We start from the raw sequence: 26,035 nt of genomic DNA on the forward strand, positions 1-26,035 counted from the left end.
AAAATATGTATTTTTTTTTTAAGATTTTATTTATTTTATTTGAGAGAGAATGAGATAGAGAGAGAGCATGAGAGGGGGGAGGGTCAGAGGGAGAAGCAGACTCCCTGCCGAGCAGGGAGCCCGATGCGGGACTCGATCCCGGGACTCCAGGATCATGACCTGAGCCGAAGGCAGTCGCTTAACCAACTGAGCCACCCAGGCGCCCTAAAATATGTATTTTTTATTCAGCCTTTTATTTATCTCCCTCACAATCTTATTTCACTGGATGTATATAGTTTGTTCTAAATTTCCTCACTTTGACAGATGAAACCTAAATGTGTTGTCTTTTTTCTTTGTGGATTCACAGATCTGTTGCTCCCCTTAAGTGGTGGCTATCTCCCAGGTTTGGAAGGTGAAATGTTACTGTCTCTAGGGATTGCAGTGTAGATGCAGCAGATCACACTATTCTCCTGCTGAGGTACATGGAACAATCCCCACTGTTCCCTTGTCTCCTTGTTCTCTCAACATTTGGGCAATGAGGACATCTAGCCACCCAGTTTCTTCTTGGGCTTTTGGGAGCTAAAGAGACAAGGCCCATTCATGGGGGACGTGTGGGTTGATGGCAACTTTTTTCAATGAGAGTCCATAGATCTCTGTGAGCCAAACTCTTCTTGGGATTTAATTTTGTCTTTTCTTTTAGAGTATCCTCAAAGCTGATCTTCAGAAGTTCAGATTGTGCGCAAAACATTCTTTTTCTTTGTTTTTCGTTTGTACTGAGGTTTAACTTTAAATAATAAGACAAAACAACAAACTGTTTTTGGACTTCAAAACCCATTACATGTCCATAAGGAAAGAATTCTTGGCACTACATACCTTCTTAGTATCTACTTTCTCAATCCCCATCTCAGGAATCTTAATTTACAGCTGTGAACAAGTTACCTGGGAGTTTCAGTTTTCAGTTAAAATGATGCTGCATGTTTGTAACATAATAGTTTCCTTTAGAATGTCAAAATACTGAGTTCCTTACCTTAATAGCTTTATTAGCATTGAATAGGTTCCTTTCTGCTGTTAGCCCAACAATTTTAATTTTTTTGCAATTTGAGTATTTTTGCTGACACACTGGCTTTAAAAGAAACCAGACATTTTGTTTTCATGACTTAAAATTGTATCTTGGATTTGATAAAACATAGCAAATTTAGAAAAACATACAAAGCAAAAATTTCATCATAACTGCTTAAAAATGGTTTGTATGTGGGCGCCTGGGTGGCTCAGATGGTTAAGCGTCTGCCTTCGGCTCAGGTCATGATCTCAGGGTCCTGGGATCGAGTCCCGCATCGGGCTCCCTGCTCCTTGGGAGCCTGCTTCTCCCTCTGCCTCTCTCTCTCTCTGTCTCTCATGAATAAATAAATAAAATTAAAAAAAAATGGTTTGTATGTGAAAAATACAAATTACTCTGGGAAGACTTTTCGTCATAATTTCAAATTATGTTAGAGGTAAGTTGCAAATAGTGTCTAAAAAGGATTGAAAAATCCAATGTTAATTTCATTTCACAAAGAACAATCAAAAACATAAACCTGAGATAAAAAATTAAAGGAGAATTGGAAGAGGTCTTCTCAATTCCCTTCCCAAAAAGTTAAGTTCATATTTGTTTCAACAATAACAACAACAACAAAACAGTGATAGGAGGGAGGAAGGTGCAGCTGCTGATGTATTACATGTTTGTAAATTCCCTATTTCTGTCATTCATAAAGAGAGCAAGTCCAGAGGGAAATTGTGACTCAAAGCTTTACTTTTATTAAAGTATTTTATTTACTTATTAAAAGCCTATGACAGCTGAAACAAAGAAAGTTGTTGCTATACTTTATATTTTTATATTGTAATATCAAGTAGGCCCAAGGCAGAGTTACCTTTCTATGGGATTCATTCCAAAATAAGAATAATAAATTATTAAAAATAATCACCTCCTTCATCCCTGGAGATACATCTGTATCAGCCTAGATTGTGGAAAAAAATGTCCATATACTTAGTTCATTTGTTTAAATCTAATTCTGGGATTTTATATTCACCTCTAAACACTATGTTCCTTAATATCACTTTGCTTATTAGCTTATTTTCGTAAAGGGTAATTCATATAGAAGAGTGCTATTTGTTTCTGGTAGTTAACCACACCTTTTGAATGAAACCTAGTGATCCAGATTATATAGATATATGACAGGTAAAGGCCCAAGTGTTGAATTTACAACTTAAACAGAAACCAAACATGATCCATTTGTTTATGTAACAAGTGTTTACTTAGCAACTACTCTGAACTACACGGTGCTGAGCATTAACAGTTTAAAACATGCTTTCTTTCAGTGAACATCATTACTGTCTGCTCTGAAGGTTAAGTTATAGGTAGTGTAAAATTCAAGTATATGTCTGCAACTTAATCATTTTAAGCATATTCCTATGTTTGAAAACTATTAGAGTATAATCTTTTAGGAATAAACTTTTCATTTTGGAATAAGTTCTGTGTAACAGAAAAGCTACAAAGATAGTACAGAGCTCGCTTATTCTTTTCATCCAGATTCCCCTGATGCTAACCTATTACATAACCAACCACAGCTTATTTGTCAAAACTAAGGAATTAACTTTAGTAGAATATTAATAACTAAATTATAGATTTTATCAGTATTTCACCCATTTTTCTACATTTCCTCTTCCAGGATTTAATCCAGGATACCACATGACATTTAATCATCACATCTCCTTACTCACCTCTAGTTTGTGACAGTTTCTCTAATTTTCCTTCTTTTACAGGACCTTCCCACTTTGAATATTACCAGGTAGGTATTTTGTAGAATGTACATCAATTTGGCTTTGTGTGATGTTTCTTATGATTACATGCTGTAGAGGTGAGGTGCCCTCTTCATCCCATTATATCAGAGAATAGATATCAACATTACTTATACTGGTGATCTTATCCTTGATCACTTGGTTAAGGTGGTACCTGATAAATTTTAACTTTCCATACTCTATTTGGTGGAAATGAGTCACCAAGTCCAGCCTATGTTCAAGGGGAGTTGAATTAAGATCCAACTCCTGAAGGGACCATTTTAAACAATTTTTTATTATATATTTCCATATAATATGGAAGAAAAATAGGTTGGCCTTCACTTTCTGTAGTATTCAAAGAGTCACAATATCTAGCTAATTTAATCAAATAAGTAGAAAAACCACAAAACACCAAACCCACAATTGGTTATTGTTGTTGTTGCTATTATTTGACTTACTATATATAAATGAATAACCATATAATTTATCCTTGCAACTTTCTCTTTTGAGAGTGAAAGGGTGCACTATTTAGAAATCATTTTAAAACAAGAGGTGTAAGCTGGGACATATTTTAACCTTATAAAAAGAACAACTACCTAATTGAATTGCAAACTTTTAAACCTTTTGAAAAAATCACAAGGATTGTGAATATAAAGAGAGATAAAGGGTGCTCATGGAAGCAGGCTGGGAGCATTTCAGCAAATTCAGGAGTCTAGGGTAATTCTGAGGCATTGTGGACAAGGGCCTCTCTTTGAGACACACAGATAAATATAAAGCAGGGTCTCAAACTTGTATCTTGTATCTCCCAGGCCACACAAAGCCTATAGATGTGTTTGACCATTGGTATTCAGAAAACATTGAATTTCTTCTTGATGTTCAACCACTGGGAATTTTCACAGAAAAATTCAAGACCTGACTTTTTTTTTTTTTTTTAATAAAAATGTGTAGCGATATGGATGGCTACAGTCAGTGGGAGCTGGGTAGTTGGTTACCTTTTGTGGTTTCCAGAATGCACCATTATAGAGCTTCCTTCACACTGAAGTTCAGAGTTAATGCCACTCCACCAACTCATAGGCTGCTTGCTTTATTAATTTCCCAAATGGCTTCTTGTGGGAATTTGAGTTTCTGATCTTTATCTGGCATTCATGTATGGATGTATTTAAAATAATAAAGCTTGAGGTGACTTTGGGGTGAGTCTCTCTCACACATTTGCCTCATGGACTTTATGTTAGCACTCATCCTGAGGAAAGAAGATACTTCCTAGGTATTATCAGAGACTTGGTAGCCAACAGTTAAGTTTGTGTTTTATCTGTCCACTGAAAGATATTTTTCACATCCACTTTTATTCTCATCTAGAGCAGTGGTTATCAACCCTAAATCCCCTTAGAATCACTTGAAGAGCTTTCATAAAAATACTGATGCTTGGGTTCATAAACAATTAAATCAAAATATTTAGGGGTAAGACCCATGTATCAAAGCTTCTTAAAAAGTTCCCAGTTTGATCTAATATGCATCCAATGTTGATATTCACCAATTTAAATTCCCTCTATATTTGGAAAAAAATAGAGATAATCTTTTAGAAAATTTGCTGCTACCCAGATCTACCACAGCTCCAAACAAGGCAGCCTTCTCATCTGAGGGCCTGAGGGAGAATTCAAGAACTTATAGCTACATGCACCCTTTGACACCTCACATCTTGTCCATTATCCTTATTCTTTTCTCCACAATAATTCCAATATCTGTCCTATTCCTTTTCCTTTTCCTCAGGTCATCCTGCCCATCTGTCATTCACATTGCAAACTCTTCATGACCTCTATATCCCATTCAACTTCTTGATATGTTGGGTAATTCTAAATAGTCTTGTTGATGCTTTGACTTCCTGCCCTGATTCTGAAAATGACCTTTTATTGTCCTCAGCATAGTAATGATACAAAGCACATTCAGCTTCCAAGTCCTATATTAGGTCTCTCAACACTAACATCTCTTATTTAAAAATATGACTTTCTTTTCCACTCAGAGATACTTTCCATCCTCTAAGTTCACATTATGTAAAAACTTTTGACTACTGGCAAATGCTTTGACTATTTTAAATATGTTCAAAAATTTAATTGTCGAATCTTTGGTAAGCATGATCAAATTTTAAGAATTTTACAATTTAATCTATTTTTAAATGCAGAATATGTTCTTAAATTTAGAACTTGATAGAATAATCCATTGTTTAATATCTTGTTCAATGGCAAAACAGCTGGATTTTGCCCCATGGCCCTTGCTCTTTAATACATGAATAGATTCTCCCAACCTCTAGACTCCCCAAAATATATGATCTATCTATAAAAGACATGAGATATCATTTTTCCTTCACATTAAACAGTTGGGAGAATTATAGGGTCTAGCACAGGATTAACACCTCTAGTGCAGGTCATGCATGAAAATAAGAATACCATTTTTCATAGTGCTGTGTTATACATTGCTACTAAAGCTGCAGAGAAGTTCTCATTACTTCTCTTCAAAATCATTGTAAATTTTATTAATGCCAGCATCCTTCCATGAATGCTAATGCACTATTTGATATTTTTACTCTCTGAATTTTTCCCTTTCCTAGAATAAAGGGTAAATGGATCAAGTCTTGACCTACATATTATGACCCACATCTAAGTATTCTTTCTTTAGAAAACAGTCTGTGTATATATAAGCATTAATCCATAAAATATTTCAGTCTTCACTATTTAGACAAAGCCACTGGTTCAGAAATGAGCAGAGGACATCCATATACATTTTAATTTGACTACATCATGGATCAGTGGCAATCTGCTTTGTGCCCAATGACATTGTTTTAGTTGACAGTTTGTGTCCAAGGACATTGTCTTAGTTGATAATTTTAACCCGAATCCAGAACTTTTACCTATTAATTCTAAGAACGTCAAAGAATCCAGGTAAATACATTTAATAGTATATTTAAATTAAACCATTATTAAACTCATAATAGTATGTTAAATTAAACCTTTTAAACCAAAGTCTTTGCCTTTGTCTTAGTTTCACTCAAGGTGTCTAGGAAATAGAAAGCAATTGTTTCATATCCAATGCAGGGTATTAATTCAATATTTGCAAAGGACAGTCCCCCAAAATATTTTTACAGTTACTTTCCCTCATCCACATTAAGGGTCTAAAGATTTGGGGTAAGAAAATGTGGTGCATTTTGAGTTCCACCATAGGCAAAGAGCAGGGTGAGGTGGCTTTTTTGCACCTCAGGCCAAGTAATCGGGGCTCCATGTGCTCATGGAAAAAGCTTATATTGTGATCCTTGGAGCTGTGGGTCAGAGTAGACTGATAATGACTCAGGCATGAGAATCTAAAAGACAGTAACTATAGCTACTCCATTGCTCTCCAAAAAGACCACCTAGAATGGTGGAAAGAACCCAGCAGAAAATAACTCAGGAGGGGACCATGGCTTGTGTAGTGCTAAAAAAGATAGATCAAAAACAAAATACAAAAACAAAAACTAGGCAGATGGAGACCCCAGTGACTGAGCTTAAAGTTAGAAATTCCATATCAAGTGATGAGTCTCAAAGTGTCCTTTAAAGTGCCTAGTTAGAATACATGTCAAGCCCAGAGGGGCCAACACCAGACCATTTAGTCCTGGAAAATTCATAAATGTTTCACCCCTTACTTCCTCTTCTTCTCCTCCACTGTTCCCTCCCCACTTGCATCCAAACCAAAGAAACCAGAGGTAGATTTTTGAACGGCAAATAGAGGAGAAGCTCTCCACCTCAGGAGAGTAGTCTTCTGAAGGCCTGTGCTAGAGAAGGAGTGAAGCCATAAATTAAAAAGTTATAGGCATTTAATCACTATTCTAGACTGGACACAGTAATTACTGAACTAAAACTGCTTTTTTTGTGAATAGAAATCACCAAAACTTTTTGATTACTTAAAAATAACCAGAAATGGGGCACCTGGGTGAGCCTTCGGCTCAGGTCATGATCTCAGGGTCCTGGGATGGAATCCCACATCGGGCTCCCTGCTCAGCAGGGGAGTCTGATTCTCCCTCTCCCTTTGTGTTCTCCCTCTCTCTCTCAAATAAATAAATAGGTAAAAATCTTAAAAACAAACAAAAACAGAAATGTCATGAGACTTACCCTAAGTTTCATCTAAGTTGCTGAAAAATTAACCAACTCCTTCAAGGTGAGTTTGAACTCCCAAATGGGAAACTGAGTTATGGTGCTTTCTGATTTTTGCCACCACTCCTGCCTCTTTTGAAGAACAGTGAAGATCATCATCTGAAACAACTTCCCCTGGGGCAAAGTAACTCATAAATATGTGTCATGACTGGACTCTGCTGTAAGTGGCAATTCCACACTGCATTGTGACAATGGCCCAGTGGTAGGGTTGCCTGATATAGCAAATAAAATAAAGGATTCCAGCTTAAACTTGAATTTCAGAAAAGTAAGGAATACTTACATTCAGTATTAGTGTATTTCAGATATGGCATGCGACATATTTATATGAAACAAAAATTCATGTTTATCTAAAACTCAATTTTAACTGGTATCTTGTATCTTTATTTGACAATCTTAACAGCCTGTTTCAGTGACTGGAGAAAGTCAAGAAACAGACTTCTGAAGGTCTACTGTCATTAAAGGTTGTGAGTGATCAGAATTATATGAGGTGTTCAGGAAGAAAGCAGAGATATGAAAGGAAAAATAAAAATGGAAAGGGGAAATTGTGAGAAATGGTTAAAACAGGTAGCACATTCCCAAAATGTAGAAGGTAAATACAGCATTATTTAAAACTTAACATTTTTTTTTTTTTAATAAAAAAGAGTAGTCAATGATAGTGAGGTCCTGGGATGATAAGACAATATTGTCTTACATTTTCTAAAAAAAAAAAAAAAAAAAAAAAAATCACTACAGAAATCATGGAAACAAAGGTTTACCTAGACCTTTGAAAGATGAGCCCTGTCAGTATTCTGTTTTTCACCGTCTCTCAATGTCATGCTTATTCTTCCTTGTTTTTTGAACTGTGAATTTTGTGATTAAAGTTTAGCTCCTGATTCACTGTAACCACTGTTTTATTTTTTTTTTTTGTAGACTTATACAGGTATCCATTCTCCCAAGATTTCTTTAGTTAAATCTCTTTTAACTTATCCTTACTGAACTTTATAAAATCACAGGCATATTGCCGTTTTGTAAATTACGTTTCTATTAAATAAGTAAAGCTACCAGAAAACAAACTTGCAATTAAAATTGAAATTTAATATTTAAATCATGTGTTACTTTGATTTATATTCAAGCACATATTTCTTTATCAGTGCACCTGTAAATCAACATTATGGAGACAGCTATCCAAGTATAAGAACAACTGAATATGTATAAACCAAACTGTATTCGTAAATATGTAGATTGAGGTAGTAAACACCTCTAATACCAGTTAGAAATCTGTCACTGATTATACATAAGGCAGGAAGTAAGCATCAGATTTTTAGTAAATAGCTTAAGAATCTTAAAATATCAGGGGTCCAAGAAAAGTTTGTATTCCACACTGATAGGCTGGATAGGGTCTCTGATTATATATACAATATAGAGACATGCATGCAGAGTATAAATCCACACACAGCCATACTTACAATATATGGTAAACTTGGAACAACCATTATTGACACTTAAAAGGCTCTGAAAAAGCATTGTTACATAACTGTATTTTTAGGGTATCATCCAAGGGCACTGTCTTTTTAATTTTTTCTTATGAAAATAAAAATAAATGGGGTTATCAGGTTAAATGTATTTTTAGTATACTGCTCCATGGCAAATAATAGCTCAGTGTATTTTATTTTCTGGGTTAGCATTATCTTGGAATTATCTATACACAGCTGATACTGAGTTCAAAAAAGTATTTCACGGCTAATGAGCTAAAGGTAGTCAAGTCTATGTCTGTCCCTCCTGACTCATGCTCAGGCTCACCTCTACCAGCCAGTCACTGGGCCCCTTCTGTCAATCTGACGACTCTCTTTTCACAAAGGACTTGAAAATCTCTAAGTCAACTGCATGGCTCATGATCTCACAATGCTGAATTGCACCATGTTCCCAAATAAACATCAAGAAAGCCCTTTTCTTTACTTTTAAACTATTTTATTAGAAAACAATGGCTATCTACAATGAAGAATATCATGATGAAATGACAAATGTTCTCTTGTCAAATATAGAACACCATATACTTGAGTACAGAGGGTGGTATGGGAGGGCATAAGCTAAGGGAGTATGTAGAGAGGGATCAGGAAGATAAACTATTTCTTGATGTATCTTTTGATTGTATTTGCTTCTTACAATCAGCATATTTTAATTTTAATTAAATAATTAAGAAAATTAGACATAAATAAACAGAGAAAAATAAAAGAAGCAGGGAATTTTCTTAGACTGAGATTCCTCTATTACAAGAAAACCTGAAAAGAATTGCAGAAATTAAGTGAAATACAGGGCTTTCTCAAATCACAGAAAGACTTTCTAGGGGAACTTCCTAGGGTAGCAAGGCTGAGATAATTTGGACATCACTTCCTTATATTGTTTATATTTTTAAATCCCAAAATGCTATGTAAAACTCAAAATTTGCTCTGCTAAAATATTTTTAAAATCTCTATTTTTCACTTACAGAACTTAATCTATTCAAAAGGAAGACTCTCTTGCTAATTAGTATGACTGCCTGGATCCAATAACATCCATACATATTATTACCTAAAGGTAAAAAAGCTTTTTGTGTAATATTCTCTGAATATTACTGAAAATATCACGGTTTTATAATACGTGGGTATTATATCTATAAAACCTTGATCTTTGAGGCCTTGATGGTACAAATGATGTTGGAATTTTTGCTTTCTCTCTGTTTTTTAAGTTTAGGATTTTCATATGAAAATGTTTCTGTTTTGATTCAGGATGAGGATGGGGATAAGTGATTTTTAATTTTGTTCATTGTACCTTGACTTAGATCATATTTAATATTTATTTACATAATCCTTTCTTCTCTTTTCTATGCTTTGGCATGAACTAGGAATTGCACAACACTTTCCTAAAACACAATATTATTTGCCTCCCATCCTAATGTACAACAGCTTAGATTACTGTGCATCATGTATTATGGTGGTACTGAACACTAAATCTGAGTCTGATTCATTGTAATCCAGTTAGTATTTAATCTAAAAAAAAAAAAAAACCTAACTTGTGTAAGATAAACTTCAATATGAAATGGAATATATTCCAATGGAATGGAGGGAAGTTGCAAAGATATTTTTTGATGGAATCCCCTTAAAGTCTAACTTTAGTCAACATCATAAAGTTGATTGACTTTATGTGTGTGTGTGTGTAACAAGAAATTGATCCTTGTACAGACAGTTCACTTCTCATTTGACTCTTAATGGGCAGCAGTAATAGCTTTGAAAAGGAACTGACAGGAGTAACTTAAAAAATATAAATTTAAAAACCATCAAGCAAAGGCTGTATGTCACAACTCCTTGTTATTCTACTGAATATTTCCACTGAAATGAAACATTTCTCAGTGTCCGCTCAATTAAATTTCAGACTTCATGATAGTGTAGCATAAGAGTTAGCTTAAGTTTAATCTATGATACTGAAACCAAACTGAAAGAGTGGAGAAAGAGGTCTGAGAAGGACTTATTTTTTAGAATAAGAAATGTTCATAAGGAAAAAAAAAAAAAACACCCTAAAGGAAGAGGGCTTAGGCAAATACATTCAGTTCAAGAATAATACACTAGTGAGTCAGAGAGGGCTCAATCTGAGCATATTTTAACAGTCTGTCACAGCCCTCATGTAGTTACAGTAGGGTAAAGGAGTTAAAATAGAAAAATTAAAAACTCAAGTGAGTTGGACATATAGAATACAAGACATCAAAAGGTTATTTTCAGAAGTTTTGCCAGCAACTGGAGACAGGATTCTCTATGCAGGTATCAAAGGACTTTCTATAGGTACAGAGCCAGAGATGACAACTACTGAGAGAGCAGCCCCAAGTTATTCCAGTCTTATCATTATACACAGCCTTCTGTGAAGTGTGGTCTGAAAGATTTTGGAAATAATCTATCACTACAATCCTCACCTCCAATTAAAAGCAAGTAAGCATGATCAAGAAGAGTTGATAAGGCATTGCTTGTGATCCAACAATTCCACTCCTGGGTATATTCTGTGACCAAACGCCTTGCAAATGTTCACTAAGAGATAGCCACAAGAATATTCACAGAAGTAATATTTTTAACAGAAAACATTGGAAAAAATATATTTTATATACATTAAATGTATATATAAAACTTCATAATAATGACATATTTTATAATACTAAAAATGAATTTAAAATAAGATAAATAGAATACACGTACAAAAAAAAATTCTCTCAGAATACTCTTAGAAAGAACAAGCAAGGGGGCACCTGGGTGGCTCAGTTATTTAAGCATCTGCCTTCAGCTCAGGTCATGATCTCAGGTCCTGTGATAGAGCCCCATGTCAGGCTCCCTGCTCAATGGGGAGTCTGCTTCTCCCTCTCCTTCTGCCCCTTCCCCCTCTCATGCTCTCTCTCTCTCTCTCTCCCCTCTCTCCCTCAAATAGATAAATAAAATCTTTAAAGGAAGGAAAGAAGGAAGGAAGGAAGGAAAAGAAAGAAACAAAGAAACAAAGAAAAGGAAAAGAAGAAAGAAAGAAAGAAAGAGAGAAAGAAAGATGAAAGCAAGAAAAAGAAAGATGAAAGAAAGAAAGAAAGAAAAAGAAATAAAGAGAAGAAAGAAAGAAAGAAGAAAGAAAAGAAAGAAAGAAAGAAAGAAAGAAAGAAAGAAAGAAAGAAAGAAAGAAAGAAAGAAAGAAAGAAAGAAAGAAAAAGGAAGAAAGGAAGAAAGGAAGGAAAGGATACAATCCTGGGGGCCCAGGTAAAGAGGATATTAAAGTCCACAGGCCAAGAGAAAAAGATATGAGGTAGTCAAAGCTGAGTACATTTTATCCAAAACTCTCTCTGCTGTGACATCCATAGCCTCCCTTTCTCCTTCCTAGGCCATGTCTCATATCATCGTTTCTCACACTGATCTTTTGATTTCTCCAAAACTCCACATCTATCACTGCAGTATATTTACACTCTTAGTTCTTTTCACCTGAAGTTCTCTTCCCCAATCTCCTTAAGGTTTATTTTTTTTATTAGATTAAGTGTCACCTGTTCAGAGAAGTCTTCTCTAACAACCAAAATTCAAATAAAATTCTAGTAGTCAGCCCTTCTATTATCTTGTTTTATTTTGTCTTCTCTGAGTTTATGTATTTTGTATATTTATCACCCAGCATTTTCCCTACCCCTCCTCCCCCACCAACACACACACTCCTACTGGATTTTTTGTTTGTTTGTTTTTGGAATTTAAGCTCCAAAGGAATATGGACATTTTCTCACTCACTGCTGCATTTCCAGGTTCCAGAATATTACCTGGCATAAAGCAGGCATTCACAAAATATTTTTTAATATTTTTAAGTGAATTCACTCAAGGTGGAAATAAGGAATCTGCATTTTCAAAATTTCTCCAAGAGATCCTGACAATCAGCACATTTAGAAATAAGTGACCAAAAATATATTTCTCTAATTGGGATTCACAGTGGCCCTTCAGGTAAATGAAATTCCTTTAAGCTGCCAATACCCCCTGGCATCCTTCTAATCTTGACAATTGACATAATCTTAGTAGAGTCATTTCTATTCTTGAAGGTGGGATAAATACTGGGAATGGAGAGGGAGTTAATCTAGTGAACAAAAGCAGTGATCCGTTAGCTCACTTAATTCATTTCCCTCTTCTACTTTAACAAAGTTCTGACTTATTATTGGCTCATAAAAATAAGGTTATTTCTATTTGTTGCATACTTTCAACTAAATATTTTGAATGTATTCTATTTTGCTTTATATATTTAAAAAATGAAGATCTACCTGTAGGTAATCCAATAAAACATACCAGTGTACAATGCTTTGTAATAATACATTATAATTTTCAACATGGTTCATCTTAACAAGTTTAGAGTAAAATTTTTCCCTCTGAAAAAATACCACATATATCATGTATTACCACTTTGCAGTCTGGTTTTTTAAAATATTTATATGGCTTCCCAGGTTTTAGTTTAAATACTTCTTTTATCAGTAAAATATTCTTTCTATATATTATATATTTAACAAAGAAAACAACAAAATTAGAAAACTGTCACTCTCTTTAAGACTGGAACCTATGAGAAAGTTAAAAGATTTGAATGTTTAGTTTTTCTAAATGATCAGTTAATAATACTCATGGCAATATGAATATTAATAACAGATAAAATTTATATAATAACTGCTATGAGATAAGCACTAGCTTTACATGTGCAACTAAAGCTTAACAAGCTATGGGTAGGTACTATTGCTTTCCCCATTTTACAAGGGAAGATACTAGAGTACAGACAAACTGAATAGTTTGTCCTGGTCATAAAGCTAGTAAATGAAAGAGTTGGGATTCAATCTTAAGTGTTATATCCAGAGACTTGCTTATAACCACTAGGCTATTTATAGCTAATTATTGCATAGAAGGCTCATTTGCAAATATTCTTTTACATTGCAGTGACCAAAATAAAATATGTGATTTTATTTAAAAAATTTTTTTTTACTTTTATTTTTTGGGAGGGGGAGGGGCAGAGGAAGCAAGAGAATCTTAGCAGGCTCCACATCCAGTGCAGCACCCTTTGCAGGGCTCCACGTGGGGCCCAATCTCTGAACCCTGAGATCAAGAGTTGGAACCTTAACTGACTGAGCCACCCAGGCACCCCAAAATATGTTATTTTAAAGGAAGACATTGTTCATAAATATTGACATAAACTTAAAGAAAAATTATCTTTATTAACTTCATACACACACACATTTTCTCTAAAAAAAAACTAATAACTATTAAGTGTAGTCTATGTTTTTTACCAGTGATTCTATTAAATAAACATGATAATTGCTAGAGTAGAGTTTAATATTCAAGTACAGTTACAACCTGAAAGATGCAATGTGGGAAGAGGAAGTTTAAGAATATTTAAGAGACAGGTTTCTCCTTGTGAGATTATGGAAATTACCATCAACTGTGAAATATGACTCATTTCTGAGCACTCCAAACAAAATATTTTTTTCTCTATCAAAAAGAAATCCATGGGGCATCTGTGTGGCTCAAGCATTAAGTATCTGTCTTCGGCTCAGGTCATGGTCCCAGGGTCCTGGGATTGAGCCCCACATTGGGCACCTTGCTCAATGGGAAGCCTGCTTTTCCCTTTCCCACTCCCCCTGCTTGTGTTCCCTCTCTTGCTGTCTCTCTCTCTCTGCCAAATAAATAAATAAAATCTTAAAAAAAAAATCCATTTAGCAAGACCAAATTGAAGCTACATAACTATTTAAAACATGTTTGTTTGTTTGTTTGTTTTTTCCATTTCAGCTCATTTGATCTCTGGCCTTGGACTTGAGGATGATGGTGGTAATTTTTAAATAAAAGGTAAAAGAATCAAGGAGCTAAAACAAGTATCCTGTAAGGAAACAGATTTCATTATAGTGACCGAAAAAAGTTAAAAAGAGTGTCATGGTGCTGAGCAACCATCCTATGGGTGAGAAATTGACAAATGGTAATTTCCTTTAGATTCACTGTACTTTACTCGTGAGTTCTATTTGGCCTCACACAGAGAACTGACCAGTCAATATCTTTTCTCCCAATAATCTTAGCACTGTTTACTTCTGTCCTTGGCAATGGTACATTCAATCACAACATTGATGGGTGAAGGAAACTGTTTTATTCTGTCTTTTTTATAAGAATATATGTTTCCCATAGATATGTTACCAAAATATAAAGCATAGGATATTTTAAGTTAATTATATTTAACATTGTGTAAATGTTTTACTTCATTTAACACTTTCTATTTGTATGTCTATTTATACCATATTACTCACATCATCGCTACATTGTACATTGTCTGCAAGTACTAATTGGAAATATTTTATTCTTGCAAATTATTTCTGTAATCCACATTTTGGTGGGTAGAGTGAAATCTATGAATAAATGTAGTAAACTGACATTTTTATAATAACCTAACCCTTCTGCTTCTGATCTGCTAAGACACTTACAGTTGCCCAAGAAAACTAACTGCATTGTGACTTTTGTCTTGTCCTTATTTCATCCCTCCCACAGAAATGTGTGTTACCTGAGAATAAGGATTATATCTTATGACTTTTTTTCATTTTAAATGTCCATCAGAATGTTTGTTATATTACAAGCACAAAATAAGTGAATAAAGTCAGTATGAAAAAAATGAAGAAAAATTATTTTAATACCACTCTATAAAATTGTGCTTTTGAAAACACTTTAAAGTTTTCAGACACATCTCTAACTAATCTTTTTTATAAAATTTTATCTTTGTGTGATTTCTACCTTTTAGCAGAATCTCTATTCCCTATTTCAATTATTTATTAAACTCAGATTCAACCTCGTTTTACTATTAACAAAATTTATTGGAAATGATCAAATATATTCAGCCCTCCTAGGTTATAAAAGACCAATAGAGGATAAGTAATAAAAGTTAACAAAAAATAAGGGAAGGAAAATAAGACACCATAGCACAGTAACTAAGAATTGAACAAAACTGAATTTAAATCCTACATAGCAACTTACAAGCTAAGTGACTTGGGGTAGGTTAATTAAACTTTCTAATTATCAGTTTCTAAATCCAGAAAAGAGAAATATTATTTATTTCATAAGTGTTTTCATTACCATTGTTATTATTTTTATGTTATTAATTATAATAAAAATTATCAATGCTATTGGTAATAAAATAACAAGTTGATTAGTATATTGACATGATTTTGATAACATAAATATTTAATATTATAATAATTATCAATAACAATAAATATGCAAAATAAGTGAGGGGGTGGTTTCACTTACTTGTGGAACATAAGGAATAGCATGGAGGACATCAGGAGAAGGAAGGGAAAAATGAAGGGGGGGAATCAGAGGGGGAGATGAACCATGAGAGACTATGGACTCCAAGAAACAACTGAGGGTTTTAGAGGGGAGGGGGATGGGGGGATGGGTTAGCCCGGTAATGGGTATTAAGGAGGGCACGTATTGCATGGAGCACTGGGTGTTATAGGCAACAATGAATCATGGAACACTATATCAAAAACTAATGATGTACTGTATGGTGACTAACATAACATAATAAAATAAAAAAATAAAAAATAAAAAAAAATAAGTGAGGGGGGAAACCTAAAGTTAAGAGAATCCATTTTGAAATCGAGGCATCTGAGCATCTCAAAATGAAAAAAAAAAAGAAAGAAAGAAAGAAAGAACTGTTGCCATCTAGAGATTCCCATGTTAATATTGTGAAAGTCTAGCTCAGATAACATTTATAGAAAGAAACTAAATATTCGTAAGATGTAACTGATAATTAAAAAAATCTTGATCCTTAATGTAGCTTTTTTCATTGAAAAAGCTCCAATACTGGAAGAAGAGCACAGACTGCATGAAGAGTTCACTGTTATTGTTACATGGCAGTTATCAATCTAAATAAAATAGCAGTTTGTAGAATATGTTTTAAAATGGGCATGCTTCTGGGGCGCCTGGGTGGCTCAGTTGGTTAAGCGACTGCCTTCAGCTCAGGTCATGATCCTGGAGTCCCGGCATCGAGTCCCGCATCGGGCTCCCTGCTCGGCAGGGAGTCTGCTTCTCCCTCTGACCCTCCTCCCTCTCATGCTCTCTGTCTCTCATTCTCTCTGTCTCAAATAAATAAATAAAAAATAAAAATAAATAAATAAAATAAAATAAAATGGGCATACTTCTCATGAACACATTATTTTACAAAATATATTTATGAAGATTATTTATTACTGACCCAGATTTTTAAAAAAATAAGCATGAAATGATGGTCTCAGGTTTTGTTTCTTTAGGATTGTTCTGGAGATCTGGAGCAAAAAAAATATATATATAATCCTGATATAAATATTGGGCCTTACTAACCTCTCTTGTTAATTTTTGCTGTCTCCATGAAAATAAAATGCTTTTTGATACCAAAGGAAAGACAAAGATTATAATTTCTACTGTGAATCATGTGTTGAAAAAAATATTGTGTTAAGGATTTTTGTTTAGTTAAAACTCAACATTAATGTTGTTCCCTGTACCAAGTCAGTGACAATTTAGCTTGTTGCAATCCTTCTTTATTTATTGAAACATAATTAACAAACAATGTTACATTAGTTTCAAGTGTATTTCTCTCTGTGCTAGTCCACACCTGTTTCTGTCCTTTTATTTATCAATACCTTGTTGTCAAAATATTAACTTACAAACCAAGGCAAGAATAAAAGAGCATTTACTTTATCAGATTCCTTTCTTGTCTTTTACCTCCCCCACGTTTCAATATTCTGAAGATTTACATATAATTAATTGAATTAAATTAGCTCTTGAGTACTTTACTATTATTATCATCACTATTATTTTAGTTTCTTGAATTTGTAGCTAAAATATGACTGTGGGTACGAAATTGTGGTAATACCCTGAGATTAGATTGATATGCAAAGATCAGAGGCAATGTAAAAGGGCTTTCTCAAAAGACATACTGCCGATGCTTCACAAAGATTTTTATTTCCAAGAGGCAGCCTTCTATGTGTAAAATTATTATCTTCCTGAATTCAATTTACTTTGGGTTGAAATACCAGGACAGTTTCATATTCTCAAAATTATCTGACTTAAAAAATGGACAAATTTTGATTTGAAGAGATTTTTTTTTCCTTGAAAGCAACAAAAAGATTCTAAAGAAGTACAATGTTAAAGTCGGTATTTTAGCCAACATTCTATGCAAATGGTATCATTATTATAAATTTTAATACAGTTTGTTAAAATGAATATTGACATTTAGAAGGAAAGTAAATGACATCTAAAGAATCATAAAATGTATAGAATAGCTATAGATTGTGGAAATTATGGTGTCTGGAGAGAAACGTCTGGGCACCTGTGGTTGGCTGTGTCTAGGTATCTGGCTGAGTCCTAGTGTTGAAACATGGTAGATACTTGACCACTAGCTTTATTCAGTGGGTCTTGCACATAAGATTGTAGCTTCCACCTTGCCATGTTACCTCTTATATGAGTATATATTCTATCTATCTAGAGAAATTTTCATAAATAAGGGCAATAACCATAGGCTAGAAGGATTAAAAAGTTTGACTAGGAGATAAGATGTGAGAAAGTCATAAGGGACTTCAGGGTGCCTTGGTGGCTCAGTTGGTTAAGCATTTGACTCTTGATTTTTGGCTCAAGTCATGATCTCAGTGTTGTGAGATCGAGCCCTGTGCATCAGGCTTCTCGCTGGGCATGGAGCCTGCCTAAGATTCTTTCTCTCTCTCCCTCTGGCCCTCCCACCCGAAAAGAAAAGAAAAGAAAAGAGAGAAGAAAAGAAAAGAAATTACTTCAGATCAATAAAGAAAAAAACCACAAAGAGGAGAAAATTTTATTTAAAAAATTTTTTTATACTATTTATTTATTTATTTATTTATTTATTTATTTATTTATTTATTTATTTTTAGAGAGAGAGCAAGCAATAACGCAAGAGCTGGGGAGGAGAGGGAGAGGGAGAGAGAAAAAGAGACTCTCAAGCAGGCTCTGTGCCCAGTGCAGGGCTCAATCTCAGGACCCTGAGATCATGATCTGAGCTGAAATCAAGAGTCAGATGCTTAATCAACTGAGCCACTCAAGCATCCCATTTCCAGATAAGCATTTTTATATCAAGCTGGAAAAGTTGTTTTTTTTTTTTTAAAGGTTTTGAAAAAATTTTTTTCAAACTAGTATTTCATGGAATCTGATCCACAAGATGTTCTGCCCAAAAATGTGTTCTGTGGCAAAATCACTTTGGGGAAGATGCACACTAACTAGATTCCCCCACCCAATTTGGATATTTGCTATCACTAAAAGCATACTTAAGTTTCTATTGTAAGTAAATGCATTTAATCTAGAATTTTCCAAATCTCTTAAAACATAAGCCCCTTCTCCCTTGCAGAAGGCAAGATCATAGGGGAGATGGTAATTGAGTCTTAACAGTCTTGAAGGGTAAAGAGTATCAAGAGTAGCATTTCAGAAGGAACTACTGAGGTATGACAATATCACTGTGATTTGGTAAACAGCAATCAATTCAATGTGGCTTGAGCAGAGAGAATTTGTGTGTGTGTGTATATATATATATATATATATATATATATATATATATATATATATGGAAAATTGTTGCAAATGAAAAAGCTTAGAGATGAGGTTCCTTCATTGAGGGACCTTATGATTCATCCTATAAATAGGAGTTAGTAAAGGAGCTGCCAGTCATTTTCATGCTCTATCTGTATGTCAGTACAATTGTTCCAGCAACATGTAATATGGATCAGAAGATGATACTGGAGGTAGAGACACTAGTTTGGAGGCTATTACCCTTACAGCAACTAAGCTCAGTTACTAATTTATGAGAATAAGAACAGAAATAAAGAAATTGAGAGATATTCAAAGAAGGTAAAGGAAAGATGTTGCTGAACCTCATGTCCACTTCTCAATAAAGCCGTAGTCAAGGTTATCTGGACTGTGAAGAAAGTCAGGGTAGCATCGCAGCTAGTGAAGGCTCGTTCAAGAGGTTATCAGCTTATGCTATTTTAAATTTCTGCCTCTTACTTTAAAAACTGATTTAAAAACTAAAAAGCAATTCTTATTTAGGTGTTAATTTCTTGATAAAAGATAAATCTGCTTAGATAATTATCAGGCATGCTTATCTTGAGATCAAGTTAAACTTTATTCTGACAAGTTCTTAATTTTTTCATACCAAATATTTTCATCTCATTATTGTATTAAAACATCATGTACTTACTGATTAGCTATATTCTCAAGTTTAAAAGTTCACTTGACTGGGGGTGTCTGGATGGCACAGTAAGTTAAGTGTCTGACTCTCAGTTTCAGCTCGGGTTGTGATCTCAGGGTCCTGACCTCAGGGTCATGTGATGGAGCCCTGTAATGGGCTCTGCCCTCAGCACGGAGTCTGCTTAGGTTTCTCTTATCTTTCTCTCCCTCTGCCCCTCTCCTCTGCGTGTGTGCTCCTTCTCTCTCTCTCTCTATCTCAATCTCTCTAAAATAAATAAATAAATTTTAAAAGTTCACTTGACTGAACTCAGTGAACAGTTTATATTGATTTCACCTAAAATCATTTTTATTCAACACTTTATCTTATCTCTCTTTATCTTGGTTTATCTGTGCACCAAAGTGATTAGTTACCTCAACTGTAAGAAAATCAGATCTTAATTATCTCCCATGAAAAGGGAAATAACACGGGCCATTGACTCTAAAATAACAAAAATAACCATATTATTTTGTATATATTTCCTCCAATATGAATTGTTTCTTGGCAGAACTACTAACAAGTAGACATGTGTAAGTTTTGCCCCCAATTTAATATAAACAAGCAACCTAAAATGTAAGATGCTTTTGTAAGCCACATCTCTGATGACCAGTCCAAGGCTAGAAACAAGCAGACAATACCTCTGAAATGGTTGGGTTCTAAATATCTGGAATTGCTCTACTTAATAGTGAGAAATTATGCCATTTTGCTTTCACATTTGAGAACTGCAGGAGAAGAGTATTGAAAGAATGTAAATTGATCTTCACTTAACCTATCCATAGAGTCAGCTGCTTTAATTTGAAATATTCATAGAGTAGGTGTGCAATAACCATGGCTAGCCCAAATGTATTTCAAGAGATACAGCTACTTATTAAGTGCACAGAATTCTGCCAATCTACTCTGTTTAAAAGTAGGTCATAATTAAAATATAATCACTTAGTTTCACTGGAATTTCTGCTTAAGCTTAAGAGTCAGAATTAAACAAAATCATATTAAGAGGTACTTCTATAACAGCAGGAGAAATTTGTCTTCCTTTTGAACTAGACTTCTAGTATACTCTTCAGTATCATTTTTTTCCATGGCTGTTTTTCTTATTAACCGAAAAGATGGTATAAGGACTCACAGAGTTCCATGCCTCATTTAGGTATGGATGTTACTTATGCCCATTTTCAGGCACTTTTCTATTAAGGTTTTTCCTTATAAAAGTTAATGACTATATCTAACCTAATTTACATTAGTTATGAAAGACATTTTGGTCATTGAGAGTAGTAGAATAATGCATTTACAGTTTGGGGGAATGAATCTGAGGAAAATTGAAAGGATATGTAAAATTTCAATTTTTTTTTAGTAAGTCAGCTCCCAGACATCTAAATAAAATTACATGCAAATGATTTTATTAAGTTAGATTTTATAATATATAGACAGAAAAAGATATGATTAACTTTTAATCCAAATTATAGCTATGAAGTACAACCTAAATCTTGTGAAAAAAACTCTGTGAAGTTCCCTATCTTAATTTCAGTAAATTTATTCACTAAGAGAATAGGAGTCCTAATTAATTAATTAATTCTTAATTTCACCTAAAATCATTTTTTATTTTTAATCATTTTATAATTAATTAATTAATTAATTTTATTCTTTTTATTTTGTAAGAAATTTCTCTCTTACTAGGATTATAATATCTATCAATACAAAATCTATAGTCATCAACCAAGATGGAGTAATAAGAATTAAAGTTTTCCTTCCACCCTAAACAACTTTAAAAACAAAATATATATGGGGGCACCTGGCTGGCTCAGTTGGTAGAACATGTGACTCTTGATCTCGGGGCTGTGAGTTCAAGGCCCATGTTGAGTGTAGAGATTACTTTAAAAAAAGTAATCTTTGAAAAAAAAACAAAACCCAAAAAACTCCAAAATGTATGTATATGTATATAACAATGTGCATATAACAATATGTATAAAACAATGGCTTTCAGATAGCACAGCACTGATTCCTGAGAGAAGGAAAACAAACAATGTGAGCCACAAAAATCACAGCAGCTTATTGTTGGTAATGAAGGCAATGTCCAGGCTGAAGGTCAGGCTGAGGGAAATGCAACAGAGCCTAATGGTTTAGCTAAATTTAAAAAGCTGAAACTAAAGAATACGCAGTTCAGAATGGAGCTAGTTTGTTACTCTGTATAAACGAGCTCTCTCGGGAACCTTTACTAAGATGATTATTAGAATTAGTGATAAAAGAGCAGTTTGCGGGCCTCTGGGTGCTGAATACTTGAACCTGGATTAACATGACTTACAATGAGTACTAACTCTAATACAACTGAGAACATCACAGGAGGAACAAACATTCAACCTATGGAATTGGGTTAAAGGAAGAATATGCCATATTTATAATAAAAATGGGGACTACGTCATCCCATCTCTTGATCTGAAATGGAGTGTGCCCACTGAAACAAAAAAATTGTTAGTGCAAGCCTTCTTAGATGTCTGGTGTTTCCTGAATTTAGTGGACTAACTGAAAGTCTAGCCCCTCATCAGGCTCCGCATCTGCTTAAGATTCTCCCTCTCCCTGTGCCCCTCCCTTCTGTGTGGTCTCTCTCTCAATTAAAAAAACATATCTTGGAAGGAAGGAAGGAAGGAAGGAAGGAAGGAAGGAAGGAAGGAAGGAAGGAAGGAAGGAAGGAAGGAAGGAAGGAAGGAAGGAAGGAAGGAAGGAAGGAAGGGTTTATATAGATTCTAGCTTTCTGCTGTTTTAAATACTAGCCAGATGAACTACCCTCTCCAAATTCACTATTATGATTGTATAGTATGGGTAATATCAGCTCTAAAATCCTGTCAGGATCACCATATGACTGGAAAATATGGGAAGCCAGGAATGTTTCCTGCAGATTTTTCCCTTAAAGGGGTATTACCTCTCTGTCATATTTGGGATCGATATATGACAATCTAGTCTTGTAGTGGTCTGAGGATGGTTCTCTTTGTGTGGATAAAGCAGTGTGTTTGCTGGGGCTCTTAGGCTTCATCCCAATCAAGTAAATTAGTGGTATTTATGGGATAAATATAATTCTGAAAAAAAAGAGCCCCCCCCCCCCCCGATTAGAGAACAATTGAGAATTAGAAAAAAGATTACGTCCTTGTGTGAAGACAAAAGGACAGAGAATAGCTGCACTAATCACTTGGAAAAAGAGACAAACTGATGTTAAGCTGCTGAATGAAGGGAAACCAAAGTATCATATAATTTATCGTATCTCAATGTGAGGAAAACCAGCCTTCCAATTTGGATTACCTTTGAGAAGCTACCCAGGACTCCTAGTCATCTACACACCTTCCATGCCAGCTGATATTACTCATTTAAGGGCTTCTTTTCCCTTTGCCCCAGAACTTTGCATAAGTACTGCCAAGCATGTTTCCAATTTACAACACCAAGCATGGAGAGCTACACTGGGTCCTACGTGGAGTTCTGCTAACAGCAAACTTTGATTCTTTGATGGAGAAAGCATGTCAGGGTCTAGATCACCACATCAAAGAATATAGATAGTGGCCAAGGGAAACTATCCACTATCCTCCACAAACATAGAAAAGCTTATCTTCATTAATTTTTGGTAATAACAAAGTAAAAGTAACTAATATGCATCTAAGTAGTCAAGTCTTAAATCAGACACAGAAGTATTTTGCAAACTGGTTTGGTTGGAAAGATGGTGTAGAAAAGAAAAAAACCTAATTAGTAGACAAACAAAAATCTGATATTTACAGACAGAAACTATAAAAAATAAAAAATAGATTTAATATCACTTGATTAACTTTGGGATGTACGTTTTCTGCAGGCCCAGTATAGATCAACAAAACTCAATGCCTGTTATTCATGGAGATTTGGTAGAATGTTGTAAGAGTATAAATACTGATTTAGATTATATGCAAAAAAAAAAAAAAATGTCCTTTGCAGAAGTTAGTCCTCAATACCTAAAATAATTAGAGATATATAAATTAAACAGTGGAAGCTAAATTTGTACACTTCAATGCATGCTTTGTAGTACAACTTTGACACTAGATGATGGCAGTAGATGTTTTTGTGTTTTGCATTTGGGAAAAATTATCATAGAAGATAGAATAATTACCACAGGGTCTAAATTGTCATATAAATATGATACCACTCATGTGATTGAATGAAACTTAGGAGAAATTTATTAGACCTTGCAAGGAACTCTCTTAATTAAAAATTTTGATTATCAGTCTCTAAGGTTAAACTACTCTTTAAAATTAGATTGGGTGAGACTTCATAAGGCAGATACCAAATAATATTTAGATCACTAATCATTTGAAAATGTAAGCAATAACGACACCATAACTTGAAAAAATTAATTTATGACTAAGAAAAATATTTGTGTATTGTTAACCAACAATCTGATTTAAATCTTCATCAAAATATTAGCAAACGGAATTCAACAATGCATTAACAGTATCATACACCACAATCAAATGGGATTTATTTCAAGTAAAAAAGAATGGCTCAACAACGGCAAATCAATCAATGTGATACAGCACATTAACAAAATGAAGGATAAAAATGATAGGATCATCTCAGTTTATGCAGAAAAAGCATTTGACAAAATTCAACATCCATTTATAATAAAAACTCTCAATAAAGTGGGTATAGAAGGAATGTACTGGGGCACCTGGATGGCTCAGTTGGTTGAGCATCCAACTCTTGATTTCAGCTCAGGTCATGATCTCAGGGTTGTGAGATCGAGCCCTGCAGTGAGCTCCACACTGTGTGTGGAACCTGCTTGGGATTCTCTCTCCCTCTGCCCCTCCCCCACCATGGACACGTTCCCTCTTTCAAAAAAGAAAAAAAAAAAAGGAATGTACCTCAACATAATAAAGGCCATATATGACAAACTCATAGCTAACATAATACTCAATGGTGCAAAGCTGAAAGTTTTTCTTCTAAGATAAGGAACAAGACAAGAATGCCCACTCTTACCACTTTCATTCAACATCATATTGGAAAATCTAGCCACAGCAATTAGGTAAGTAAAAGAAATAAAAGGCATCCAAATTGGAAAGACATAAAGTTGTCACTATCTGCATAAGACATGATAGTATATACAGAAAACCCTAAAAACTCTACCAAATATATATGTAAATATAATATACATATATTAGAATTAAAAAATGAATTCAGTAAAGTTGCAGCATATAAAATTAACATACAGGAATTGGTTGCATTTCTTTTTTTTAGTGAAAACTGGTATCTTTTTATAATTTGTATCAATTAACAGTTTTTTTATTAACGTATAATGTATTATTTGTTTCAGGGGTACAGGTCTGTGATTCATCAGTCTTATACAATTCACAGCGCTCACCATAGCACATACTCCCCAGTGTCCATCACCCAACCACCCCATCCCTCCCACCCTCCTCCACTCCAGCAACCCTCAGTTTGTTTCCTGAGATTAAGAGTCTCTTATGGTTTGTCTCCTTCTCTGGTTTCCTCTTATTTCATTTTTCCCTCCCCTTCCCTATGATCCTCTGTCTTGTTTCTCAAATTCCTCATATCAGTGAGATCATATGATACTTGTCTTTCTCTGATTGACTTATTTCACTTAGCATAATACCCTCTAGTTCTATTCATGTTGTTGCAAATGGCAAGATTTCATTTTTTGATGGCTGCATAATATTCCATTGTGTATATATATATATATATATATATATATATATATATATATATATATATATCACATCTTCTTTATCCATTCATCTGTTGATGGACATCTAGGCTCTTTCTATAGTTTGGCTATTGAGAACATTGCTGCTATAAACATTGGGGTGCAGGTGCCCCTTTGGATCACTACATTTGTATCTTTGGGGTAAATACCCAGTAGTGCAATTGCTGGGTTGTAGGGTAGCTCTATTTTCAACTTTTTGAGGAACCTCCACACTGTTTTCCAGAGTGGCTGCACCAGCTTGCATTCCTACCAACAGTGTAGGAGGGTTCCTCTTTCTCTGCATCCTCGCCAACACCTGTCATTTCCTGACTTCTTAATTTTAGCCATTCTGTATGGTGTGAGGTGGTATCTCATTAGGTTTTGATTTGGATGTTGAGCACTTTTTCATGTGAAAATTTTTTCATCCATGTTCATCAGGGTTATTAGTCGGTAGTTCTCCTTGGTTGCATTTCTATACACTAATAATGAGGTATCAGAAAAAGAAATTAAGAAAACAATCTCACATGTACATCAAAAAAATAAAATACCTAAAAATAAATTTAACCAAGAAGGTGAAAGACCTACACTCTGAAAACTGTAAGACATTGATAAAAGAAATTAAAGA

This window comes from Mirounga angustirostris, unplaced genomic scaffold (genome assembly GCF_029215605.1).
Source record: "Mirounga angustirostris isolate CCGP_5_RB_7025 unplaced genomic scaffold, mMirAng1.0.hap1 SCAF_8, whole genome shotgun sequence".
Taxonomy (NCBI): domain Eukaryota; kingdom Metazoa; phylum Chordata; class Mammalia; order Carnivora; family Phocidae; genus Mirounga; species Mirounga angustirostris.